The 13,077-nt window shown below is 46.4% G+C and overlaps 1 protein-coding gene across 2 annotated transcripts in view; it reads left to right on the forward strand.

Annotated features, from left to right (window-relative positions):
* The window catches only part of LOC124688463 (G-type lectin S-receptor-like serine/threonine-protein kinase B120), a 29,472-nt gene that overhangs the window by 12,272 nt on the left and 4,123 nt on the right, over positions 1-13,077 (forward strand). The window lies entirely within an intron of this gene.

The following is a 13,077-nucleotide window of genomic DNA, read 5'->3' on the forward strand; positions in this document are numbered from 1 at the left end:
CAGCTCACCATCTTCTTCTCGAGCACTCACTAGTCCATCCCACCAACGCAATGCATAGCCATCAAATTCAGAGGAAGCAAGCTTGATCTTCCTATCTTCAGTATAGTCAGGATGTAAACGCCATAATCTCTCAATCTTCAGCTCCCATGTAAGATATTCTTCAACATCAGTACCTCCTTCAAATCTGGGAATTGAGAACTTGGGCTTACCCAAACCATCGTCTTGTTGTTGTAGTACACGTTGGGCTCCGACGGGGACAAAACCACGACCACGGAACGCATCACCAACGCCACGTCCAAGACCACGACCAACAGAAATTGCAAAGCACCAAAACCTAACGAGCAGCCTGTCGAGCGGTAAAACTAGTCTCTTCTGGGGAAGTTCCTAGTCACTTTATATCGATAGGCTGTGTCTATGGTTGGGAACAAGCACACTGTACGCTATGTGGACTCGGAGTAACAAAGCTGATACCACTAGATATAGTAACACAAGATGATAGAGTAAACACAAACCCTAACAATTCTACTAGATGAAAGATAAAGAGACGCAAAAACAACTACGAAAAGCAACTAAAACTCAAAATTAGTGCAATCTAAGGCTATGGCAAACCCTAACCCTAACTTTTTATGGCTTTTTCTGGATAGGAAAACACTCACAACTCAACTATGGGGTGGATTGTGGAAGGCTTACCGAGGAAAACTGTTAATCTGATACCAAGATGATAAGGGGTTGCCCGATCTTCTCAGTAAGCGACGGGTGTTGATGAACACGTGATGGTAGCAGCGGATGAAATCGATGATGATGAGGAGGGTAACTTGTATGACGCCGACGAAGTCTCTCGATTGATTCCTGATGCCAACGCAACAGCTCTCAACCCCGCAAGATATTCGCAACTCCACACACTTGCGCACGTAGCCGCCGACCACGAAGCGGTAGATTGCAATCTTCTAATCCCCAATGGAACAACGAGATCACACAAACTTTCGGTAGTATAAAACTCCGGATCGCAACGAATTGGAGAGTTGGGGAACAATAGTTTTGCTTAGCAAACAACTATGAACTAGGGTTTATCTTAAACGTGGTCTAAAGCAGCTAGGGGGTCGTCCAAGGCACTTATATAGGCGTCCGGGACGAGTTCTGGTCGAAAAATACAAGTAAAACCGACCCGGAATAGATGCGGTCGAGACGGACTCGGACCGGTCCGGTCCGGGATCCGGTCGACCGGGCGGTGGACCGGGCGGGCCGGTCCGTGGTCCGGTCAACCGGTCGGAAACCGGGAAGCTGCGAAGTTTCCGGTTTCGCCCGGTACGATAAATTTCCTCCGGTTGGCGGCCGGTTGTCGACCGGTCGGCCGGGACCGAGGACCGGGCTGGCCGGTCTGGGGGCCGGTCGGACCGGGTTCGGACCGGCCTGGACTTCTTCTTCTCCTCTCGCGCATGCCTCCCGCTCCTCCCTCGCGCGTCCATGAGATATCTTCATGTCCAGCTCCATGTCCAGCTTCACGGCCCTCTTGACGTCCGTCTTCATGTCCAGCTGCTCCTCTCCTCGTGCGATGCTTGTCTCTTCTTGATACCTGATGGTACATAAGTAATAGGACTTAGGTAGTATAAAGTTCTCATCAATCAAATTATCGTTTAGGAACAAGTTCACCTGTTGTTTAAGTAGCTTCGCACGAGCTCTTGTAATTGGTCCAATCCGAACTTCATTGGACTTGAGCTTCACAGCAGGTTCATCTTCATTTGCTAATGACGGAGGTAGTAGTGAGGTAGGGATGTCCTCATCATTAAACCATATGATTATTAGATCTGATCTATCACATAAAATAATAAGCATATCACTAGTAGTTAACCCAGACCAAATCCTCATGCCTACTTATATTGCAATTTAATGAAGAGTATGCAAAACCCTAAACCCTTTCACATAGGATCCACTTCACATAAAATGATATGCCCTAACTTGTGTATCATAGATCCAAAGTACACATTCCAGCTAGAAGTGCTAAGCACGAGTCATAACCATAAAGTTATCCAACCATTTTCTTAAACCTTAGAAATAATTCTCCACATAAAATCATGATCCAATCCATCCTTATTATCATTTGCTTTAAACTCTAGCCATAATTAAAATAGATATGAACAATCAATATTGTTAAGCACACTAGTTAAACCTAATAATATTTTCATTATGCACATGTTCTAAATTTCAAATCATTTAAATAGATATGGTTCCTAAATTAAAAAGGGGAATTGAGATAAATAACTAAACCATTTCTATTTTACTCAAGCCTCACAAGATATCAATTAAATCCTAAACTAAATATTTATTTAAACAACAAAATTATACAGTGAGCATTGTTATCAAGTTATATTGATATTCAAATGTTTTAGAACCTGCAAAGCAAAAACCAGAATTCAAATTTGAATCCAAATACAAATAGAAACTAGAAAATAAAAATAGAAAATAAAATGGTAAAGAAAAGAGGTGAGAGGGGGGCTTACCAGGCTTACCTGTTCGGCCGAGCCCAACAACGCAGCCCACCAACTTCGCCCAGCAAAGGACCAGGAGCAGCCCAGCCCAAACCAAATACCGTTTCGCTTGCTTTAATATTCGTGCGAGGAGAAAAGACTCGTCGTCGTCGTCTCCGAGCACGACAGCGCGGCGAAGCCAGTAGGCCACGACCTCGTCGACGATAAGCACGCCCCGGACGTCGCCAAACCTCTCAGAACCAAGCTCAACCCCTCTCGCGTCCGAGCTTATCCGCGGACGAGAAGATCCGTGCCAGATAGAAGCTTCCAGAGACCGCCACCTCCCGACCATGGCCGTCGCCGTGTCAAGGCCACAGGGCTTCCCTTGGCCTATAAATAGGTGGAGGGTATCGCCGTGCACTCCTTGTTCACCTCCATCACTCCATTTCTTCTCAGACAGCCTCTATGTCACACATTCATCCTCATCTGTTCGCCGGAGTCGAAGACGAAGCCGATGAAGGAGGCCACCCCAGCCTCCGGCGCGTGGTCCAGGAGGAGTGCCTGGACTCAAGGAGCATCTGGGAGGAGCCCAGCATCCAGGGGAGCCATGTGGAGGATCAATTTCCTCGTTCCCTTCTGCAGCACATCGCCAGGAGATCTCCAATCGCCGTCGTCTCCGTCAACCATCGCCGGAGCCGACCACACCTTGAGCTTCAGGGTGAGCATACGCGTCTATAGCACCTACTCTCGCTTCCTATCATCCTCCGTAGCCTAGATTTGCATCTTCGCCGGAGAGTACCGCCGCGGGACATGGTCGCCGGCGTAGCTCCGGTGATCCCCTGACAAAACCAACACCACCGCTGTATTCAGTAGCTCGAGGGGAGCCGGAAACACCTAGTAGCATGTCCTGTGGGGCCATAAAACGGCGGCGCCGTCCTCAGCAGACCACCGGCGGTTAAACGCCGGTGAGGTCAAACCCGTGGTCAAGGTTGACTAGGCCTTGCCGCGTGGCTGCTGAGATGGACACGCAGGCCCCACCAGTCAGTCTCTGCGAGTATAAGTGAATCGGTACATTTAGCATTTTGCTTTATTTCAAATTACAGAAAAATGTTGAAACTTTGTAAAATCATAGAAAAATCATTTCAACTCAGAAAATTATGAATAATATATCAAAATGCTCACAAAAATAAACTCTATTCAAATAAAATATATAACAAAAATGTGTGACAAAATAAAAATCCATTTATTTTTAACCTTATTAATTATGCCATTTCATTTATTTACAATAAAATTTTAATCCAATAATTAGTGAAGTTAAAATTTTTAAATTCAACTATTCAGTAACTAAATAAAATGTTAAGATTAATTTTCTTTATCATATTTGCATTAACTTAATTATTAGTGGTAATTCATAAACTCTAATTAGCAAATTACAATTTTCTATTCTCTTTAAATAGTAAAAATTCAAGAAAATATTAAAAGCCAATATTAATTTAGTAGCCCAACAATTATGTCCTTAAGCATTCTTAGTTAACAAGTTATTATTATTTTAAAACCTAATAATAATTAGGAAACTCTGATTTCCAATTAAACCCTAATTAGTACTTATTTTAATTGTTAAACCCTTATCTCTGAATTAAACCTAATTAGGAGTTACCCTAATTATTAATTCTTGTGGAAGTTAATCAATGTCAAACCATCACTAATTTTAATTCAAAGTAGTTTGTAACCACAACTATATTATCAATTATCATTTTAGGAGTTGTACCATAATTTAGAAACCCTAGCTTTAATTTAAGTAAGACATTGATCTCATTATTTCATGTGATCATTCCACCTTAGAACCAACTCTAAAACCCTAGATATGTGTCACATATGATCATGGGAGATTTACTTGACATATAGAACCCTAATTAGCAACAATTGAATACATGCTTAGGACCCACTAATGTCACCTAGGTAGAAACCCTAACTTGTTAATTGAATTAGTACCATTGATCACCACTCCTATATACCATACCATTAGGATCAACCTCAACCATCATAATTTAGTAGAACCATAATGATAAACCCTAGTATCAACTTTGTGTAGCAAATCACATCACATGTTCTTATCCAACTAAACCTTACTTAGGAAATGATAAACCACTTAGCTTAGAAACTATTAGAGATTATTTAGTAAAGCAATTGTGAATTTATAGTAAACCCTAACTCATAGCAACACCTTGACCATCATTCTTTGATATGCTAACCATAATCACTCATAGTAATAAACCTGCTAATACTTGTTACATATAGACCAATTCTATTTAAGAACCCAACTAGTTCCTATTAGAGAACTAAATGAATCCAATAATAAACCCTAGAAAGCCATAGCTCCTATGTATAGTAGTTCATATGCTTATTTAACCTGTTCTTCAAAAGTTATTATTTTTGAAGTACAAATGTCAACCAAATCATAGAAGCCATAGTTCTTATTTGAAATACTTCTTATTTCTTAAACAACATGTTCTTCAAAAGTTATTCTTTTGAAATATAATATAAGTAATCATCAACCATGTCCTGTAGAACTTAAAATTGACAACTGTTCTTCACATATTATTCCACTACTATTCTTTATGTGTATGATTGTTATGATGTCTTATATCACTTGATTATGATGCTAATATAACCAAACCCTAATAAGAACCTTGTTTGAGAACCATTCTAAAAGTTCAACCAACCCTAAAGAAATCTTTACAACTCATACATCCTAAATCATCGAGATTAGGTTACGCTCGGGACGATTGCATCTCATACTATGCATTGTAGCATTATTGCCAGTTCTTTAAACATTGTCCTTACCGGACGATGATTGTATTTCAATATTTGGAGTTCTCACGTAACGAAGCTTTTGCTTGCATAATCTTGCAGTCAAGAAAGGCAAGTTCATCGCTTGCTCATGTCATTTGATTATTTGTATCAAACTATATGCAAAGTACTATACTTATCACTCATGCATTGAAAAGCAAAGTATTATTTTACAATTATGAATATGACTATGTGGTGGGCAATGGAACCATGGTATGTGTTGATATGGTGGAGGTTCCATTGCATGGGTACTACTCATCTAGGACTAAGTACCAATGCCGTCCGGTGATTCTAGCGCCGTACATATCGCGTTATCCATAAGATCTATAATGGCTCAGGGAAGTCGGTTGTATCTTTTCCCTTACGCACGCCAACGGATTGGTAGAGCCGGTGGGGTGTTGGAGGCACTGCCGCAATAGGTTGGGATATCCTTTTAAATCCCCATCCATTAGTGATGATAAGCTCTACCATCTATGAAGGATTGTCCGGAGTACACCGTGAGTAAAGCCGTATTATCGGGGGAAGTCTACTGGGGTGTACGGTTGGACAAAAGGGTGGGTTTGCAGGGTCGCGGAGAAGGCAGTGATTGGCTTGGATCTTATACTGGGCCTCACACCAAAGGAAGTGTGGACGGGGACATACTCTCGGCCGGCAACAAAGTTAAGATCTCTTGTGGGGAAAAGTAACGCACCTCTGCAGAGGGTATCAAGAATTGTGACTGTCACTCCCTGTTCCGGAAGGGAGCTGTGAACGCGGCAGAAAGGAACTCCACGAAGTTCTAGTCAACCTGTGAAGACCGACGGGCATAGTTTTCAGAATAAAATAAACCTTTTGAAGAAATGTTTATGAAAACTTGCATTGGCCTATGACTTTCTGGTCTATGGCTGTAGCTAGTGCATGATACACATATTTCCTAATATGAACTTGCTGAGTACGCTCGTACTCATTCTATCCCGTTTGAACCCCCTTCTTAGATCAAGGCATCAAAGGAGATACTACCATGGAACTCGAAGACAAAGGAGTCATCTGCAACAAGATGAAGAATCCAGTCAAAGAAGTCAATGGAGTCAACTTTTGCATCAGCTATTATGGAAACCTAGACTAGTAATAGAAGGGAACCTTTCCCTAATCCTAGCACCTAAGTAGCTAGATTTCTATAGCAAGCCAAGTAGCTCTTAAACTTGAGTTAGCAATAAGATAGACTACGAGTCGTTCTTCTGGAGCTTTATTTGAAGTTTTACCTCACTGTAAAGTAGGAGGCTGTGTTGATCTTATGTAAACAGCTCGTGTGTACTTCTATAGACATACCTTTGACTCGCATATGTTTCTGTTGTACCACTCTGAGAGATGTAATATGAGTGGAACGGTGTTTCACTTGTGTTATGTCAACGACTTGTGTACTACACCATGCAGTGGTACGCTGGGTCACCGCATCCTACCTGTTGGCGACCACCGTGGGGATCGGTCGGTGCAGAACCAGGAAGGGACATGTGTGGAGATCCTGATCCGCCATGACGCAACCACCAGATGGGCTGCTCCGGCCTAACATTCGCGCCTGCGGAAGATGGGCTCCCGCCATTGGCGAGGTTGTTGGAGTCCCGAGGATCCCTGGCTCCGGTGAACGTCGTGGAGCGATCCAGTCCTTCCACCGTCCTGGATCGATGATGTGTCCGCCATGGGCCTGGAAGCGACCTAGTCGGCTGTGAAGAGGCGGGAGAAACGTGCACCCGAGGGGCAGATGCCGCCGTCACCACCGGAAAAAGCTCCTCGATCGAGATCGGGAATGGTGGCGCACGGACGGTCGTCACCATGATCGCCTAACAAAGATTGACGTACAACCACCCTTAGAGAGTATGGAGCAGCTACCCATAAAAAGAGATGGCCATAGCCACATAAGTACTGAATACATGGCTGGGAGTTGTATGACTTGCCGAGATGACCATAGCCACTACCCATAAAAAGAGATGGCCATATCCACATAAGCTAGATCGAATGACAAGACCATGTGAACTTGCTATTAAAACTTAGTTATGTCCATACATAGAAATGTTGGGGGGCAGGAAGGGATATCTGTAATTTAGGGAATTTTGAGAACTTAGATCCTTATTTGTACTAGTGCTTCTATCTCAGGTTTCAATCTACTGTTCTGATCAATAGACAATGTCGTAACACAAGAGGATGCCGAATGCTGACGTGAGTCGAAGTTTCTGTCAAGACCAGAAACCGTATCTTGTTCTTGTGTCAGCACTCTTTCTCATTTCTGGCATATGCATCTTCTTGGCTTCTTGATTTGCACCTTGTCAACTCTTCTCTATTCTGTTAGAGCCCAGCAGATCTACTGCGTCAGTAAGATTGCGGCATGCTGCAGCGTATGTCGGCCAATCTCCCTCAGCAGCCTTGGTGCCCATAAATTGGAGCATACCAGCCTCGCGCTGCGCACGCGCTGGCTCTGGTTCAGCGGCGTCGATGATGGCAGGGCTTGGAGTGGCCTCGACCTGCAGTTCACGAGTGACAAATGTGCATTCTTCTTCACATCCACCACCATGACAGTGGGTAACGGCCAGCGTGCCCTGTTCTGGGAAGACCGCTGGATCAACGGACGTTCCGCCACTGAGATTACACCTCTCCTACATAGCTGTATCCCAAAGCGACACCGCAAGACCAGAAAGGTTGAGGACGGCCTGCAGGCAAACCGCTGGGCATCAGACATACACAACATAATTGACATCCCGGAGATAGGCCAATACCTGTTGCTCACGGCGCTCACCGCAGAGCCGGATAACCTGCGCTGGAAGTGGAATGGGAGCGGCACCTACTCTGCGCACTCTGCCTGCTTGGCAACCTTGCATGGCTCCGTCGCTTGCAATGCCTGGAAACTCACCTGGAAGTGCTAGGCGCAGCTGCGCGTGCGCTTCTTCTACTGGCTGGCCAACCTCAACCGCTGCTGGGTGGTTGATCGCCCCACTCGCTGAGGACTGCAGCACCCACCAAGTTGCCCGCTGTGTGACCAAGGGCTGGAGACGATCCACCACCTGCTCCTGGAATGCACGTACTCCCGGCAGGTGTGGCATGAGGTTTTCTCTTGGTTGCCTCTCAGTTGCAGGCTGCCTGACAATGACACTGCACTGACTGACTAACTGGTGGCACACGGGCACACGGCCAGGCAGAGCACTCCGAAGCCAATGCACAAAGGTCTCACGTCTGCCACCTTGCTCATCCATTGGATGATCTGGAAGAACTGCAATGATTGGGTCTTCGAGGATGCCCGCCCCTCATCAACACCTTGGTCGCCAGTATCAGAGATGAGGCTGCCCTATGGGCAAAACCCGTAGTCCTAGGAGGAGCCATCTTACCGCAGGCTGGGGATGTCCACTGATTTTCTGTTTTTTGCCCTGTAAACTTTAACTGCCTCATAGGAGGATTGTACCAAACTCTTATCTTTCAAATGGAACGAAACGTAAGTCTTTCGTGCTTTCTCGAAAAAAGCAGCTTGTGCTGCCATTGCACTGGCTGCTAATTTCTCTTTTAGCTACTTTTTTCAGCCTCCGAGGCTGCTGTTACACTGCCTGCTAATTTCTCATTTAGCTCTATAGTACTGTTTGCAGCCTCCAATGTTTCTGTTACACGTCCTACTTCTTCCCTGAGCAAGGTAAACCTAAAACCAAAACATTACAAATAAATATGGACCAGCATGCTTTTTTTCAAAAGGTTACTGTTACTATGAAGGTCAGCCCCACATTTACTGTTTATTTTCTAATACCCATGCCTAATATCATCAGGATCAACTGATTGGGTGCAGTAAAATACTACATTTAAGTCAAAGCTAAGCACTCCGGTTCGCACAGTGCCATACGCTCCGTCGTATACGAGTAGAATAAGCTAGCATATATTCCAGTAGGAGTTAGAACCGAGTTGTAGTTCGAGTCGGTTTTGATGTCCTGGCATATATATATGCCTCCTTGTAAGATACACCGTGAGTTGATCAATACAAAGGAAAGCAAAGGCACGATATGTGCCTGTGGCAATCCAAACTATTCTTGTGTCGCGTGTGTTGTGCTAGATAGAGATCAACAGATCAAGGCTAGCTGGTTGGTTTGTACGTGAGCATCTCAGCGGAGTTGCTGATCAGTACGTGCATCGTCGTCTCGCTAGATCGCTTCGTCGCGGATCGTCAGAAAGAATTCCAGGGTTATTGGGGCTGTGCTAACAATTTGTATCAGAGCGGCGAGAGTATTGCCAGGTCTGGACCAACAATTGGTATTAGAGTGGCGAGACACTACAGGAAAAAAGCTCAGTGCCGTGCACGGGTCTTTGCCGTGTGCTTCCAGTGCCCTTTGCCGTGCGGAAGTTCTTTGCCGTGCGCCTCGCGCACGGCAATGAATTCTTTGCCGTGTGGCTCCGGGGCGACGCACGGCAAACCAGCAGCGCACGGCAAAGAGCCAGCACGGCGCTCGGCAAAGCAACCCCGCACGGCAAAGCAGCCAGACGGCGCACGGCAAAGTAACCCCCCACGGCAAAGAGGCCACGAAGGCGCACGGCAAAGATGCATGCACGGCAACGACGGCTTTGCCGTGCAGGCCAACCCTTTGCCATGCGTTTTTGCACGGCACAGAGTACAGTTTCATTTCTTTCCCTTCTTTTGTAGTATTCATATTTATATTAATACTTATATTTGTTGTAAAATTAGTTTTTACTTTTTGTAGACTATTTGTTAGTGTTACTTAATACAATCTGTATACCGATAAAACAAGTAATCTACATCTTCATCGACCCCTCCCCCCAACATATCAGGGTTTCGGAGCAAATTAACGGGGGTTCGGTGTCCGCTAAGTGTTATCGCCCCCACATATTTGGTGCAATTTCTTGCAGCTTTACACCTTACACGACACTTCCAAACATATTCTAGGTCCACATGCAAGTGTTGGTGGCATTCCGGTGCTCCGGCGGTCGTCCCCCCCCGATAACGGCGGTCTACGTGCCTCGGGGGGTCTACCCCCCTAGATTTCACCGCGCGAGGTTCCACCAACATACTTTTTGATAGGTATAGTTTTGTTTAGGCCATATACACATGTAAAGGTAGGTTTGGCACCATTTGGCACACTATAGCCTCCGGTATACCCGCAGCGGGACACTTCAGCCTACAAGTCGAGGAATCTTCCAAGTGCTTGTCGCCCGAAAGAGAGGAATCTCACACATGGGAGCAATGCCTTGCACCATTTGGTGAATCACACCTTCCAACACACTTTCACACATATCCTAGGTCCACATGCAAGTTTTGGTGGCATTCCGGTGCTCCGGCGGTAGTTCCCCCCCGATAACGGCGGTCTGCGTGCCTCGGGGGGTCTACCCCCCTAGATTTCACCGCGCGAGGTTCCACCAACATACTTTTTGATAGGTTTGGTTTTGGTTAGGCCATATACACATGTAAAGGTAGGTTTGGCACCATTTGGCACACTATAGCCTCCGGTATACCCGCAGCGGGACACTTCAGCCTACAAGTCGAGGAATCTTCCAAGTGCTGTCGCCCGAAAGAGAGGAATCTCACACATGGGAGCAATGCCTTGCACCATTTGGTGAATCACACCTTCCAACACACTTTCACACATATCCTAGGTCCACATGCAAGTTTTGGTGGCATTCCGGTGCTCCGCGGTAGTTCCCCCGAAAACGGCGGTCGCGTGCCTCGGGGGGTCTACCCCCCTAGATTTCACCGCGCGAGGTTCCACCAACATACTTTTTGATAGGTTTAGTTTTGTTTAGGCCATATACACATGTAAAGGTAGGTTTGGCACACTTTGGCACACTATAGCCACCGGTATACCCGCAGCGGGACACTTCGACCTACAAGTCGAGGAATCTTCCAAGTGCTTGTCGCCCGAAAGAGAGGAATCTCACACATGGGAGCTATGCCTTGCACCATTTGGTGAATCACACCTTCCAACACACTTTCACACATATCCTAGGTCCACATGCAAGTGTTGGTGGCATTCCGGTGCTCCGGCGGTCGTTCCCCCCCCGATAACGGCGGTCTGCGTGCCTCGGGGGGTCTACCCCCCTAGATTTCTCCGCGCGAGGTTCCACCAACATACTTTTTGATAGGTTTAGTTTTGTTTAGGCCATATACACATGGAAAGATAGGTTTGGCACACTTTGGCACACTATAGCCACCGGTATACCCGCAGCGGGACACTTCAGCCTACAAGTCGAGGAATCTTCCAAGTGTTATCGCCCGAAAGAGAGGAATCTCACACATGGGAGCTATGCCTTGCACCATTTGGTGAATCACACCTTCCAACACACTTTCACACATATCCTAGGTCCACATGCAAGTGTTGGTGGCATTCCGGTGCCCCGGCGGCCGTTCCCCCCCCGATAACGGCGGTCTGCGTGCCTCGGGGGGTCTACCCCCCTAGATTTCACCGCGCGAGGTTCCACCAACATACTTTTTGATAGGTTTAGTTTTGTTTAGGACATATACACATGGAAAGCTAGGTTTGGCACACTTTGGCACACTATAGCCACCGGTATACCCGCGGCGGGACACTTCGACCTACAAGTCGCGGAATCTTCCAAGTGTTATCGCCCGAAAGAGAGGAATCTCACACATGGGAGCTATGTCTTGCACCATTTGGTGAATCACACCTTCCAACACAATTTCACACATATCCTAGGTCCACATGCAAGTGTTGGTGGCATTCCGGTGCCCGGCGGCCGTTCCCCCCCGAAAACAGCGGTCTGCGTGCCTCGGGGAGTCTACCCCCTAGATTTCTCCGCGGGAGGTTCCACCAACATACTTTTTGATAGGTTTAGTTTTGTTTAGGCCATATACACATGGAAAGCTAGGTTTGGCACACTTTGGCACATTGTAGCCACCGGTATACCCGCGGCGGGACACTTCGACCTACAAGTCGAGGAATCTTCCAAGTGCTATCGCCCGAAAGAGAGGAATCTCACACATGGGAGCTATGCCTTGCACCATTTGGTGAATCACACCTTCCAACACACTTTCACACATATCCTAGGTCCACTTGCAACTTTTGGTGGCATTCCGGTGCCCCGGCGGCCGTTCCCCCCCGAAAACAGCGGTCTGCGTGCCTCGGGGGGTCTACCCCCTAGATTTCACCGCGCGAGGTTCCACCAACATACTTTTTGATAGGTTTAGTTTTGTTTAGGACATATACACATGGAAAGCTAGGTTTGGCACACATTTGGCACACTATAGCCTCCGGTATACCCGCAGCGGGACACTTCGACCTACAAGTCGAGGAATCTTCCAAGTGCTTGTCGCCCGAAAGAGAGGAATCTCACACATGGGAGCTATGCCTTGCACCATTTGGTGAATCACACCTTCCAACACACTTTCACACATATCCTAGGTCCACTTGCAAGCTTTTGGTGGCATTCCGGTGCCCCGGCGGTCGTTCCCCCGATAACGGCGGTCTGCGTGCCTTGGGGGGTCTACCCCCCTAGATTTCACCGCGCGAGGTTCCACCAACATACTTTTTGATAGGTTTAGTTTTGTTTAGGACATATACACATGGAAAGCTAGGTTTGGCACACTTTGGCACACTATAGCCACCGGTATACCCGCAGCGGGACACTTCAGCCTACAAGTCGAGGAATCTTCCAAGTGTTATCGCCCGAAAGAGAGGAATCTCACACATGGGAGCTATGCCTTGCACCATTTGGTGAATCACACCTTCCAACACACTTTCACACATATCCTAGGTCCACTTGCAACTTTTGGTGGCATTCCGGTGCC

The sequence above is a fragment of the Lolium rigidum genome, chromosome 1 (genome assembly GCF_022539505.1).
Source record: "Lolium rigidum isolate FL_2022 chromosome 1, APGP_CSIRO_Lrig_0.1, whole genome shotgun sequence".
Lineage (NCBI taxonomy): Eukaryota > Viridiplantae > Streptophyta > Magnoliopsida > Poales > Poaceae > Lolium > Lolium rigidum.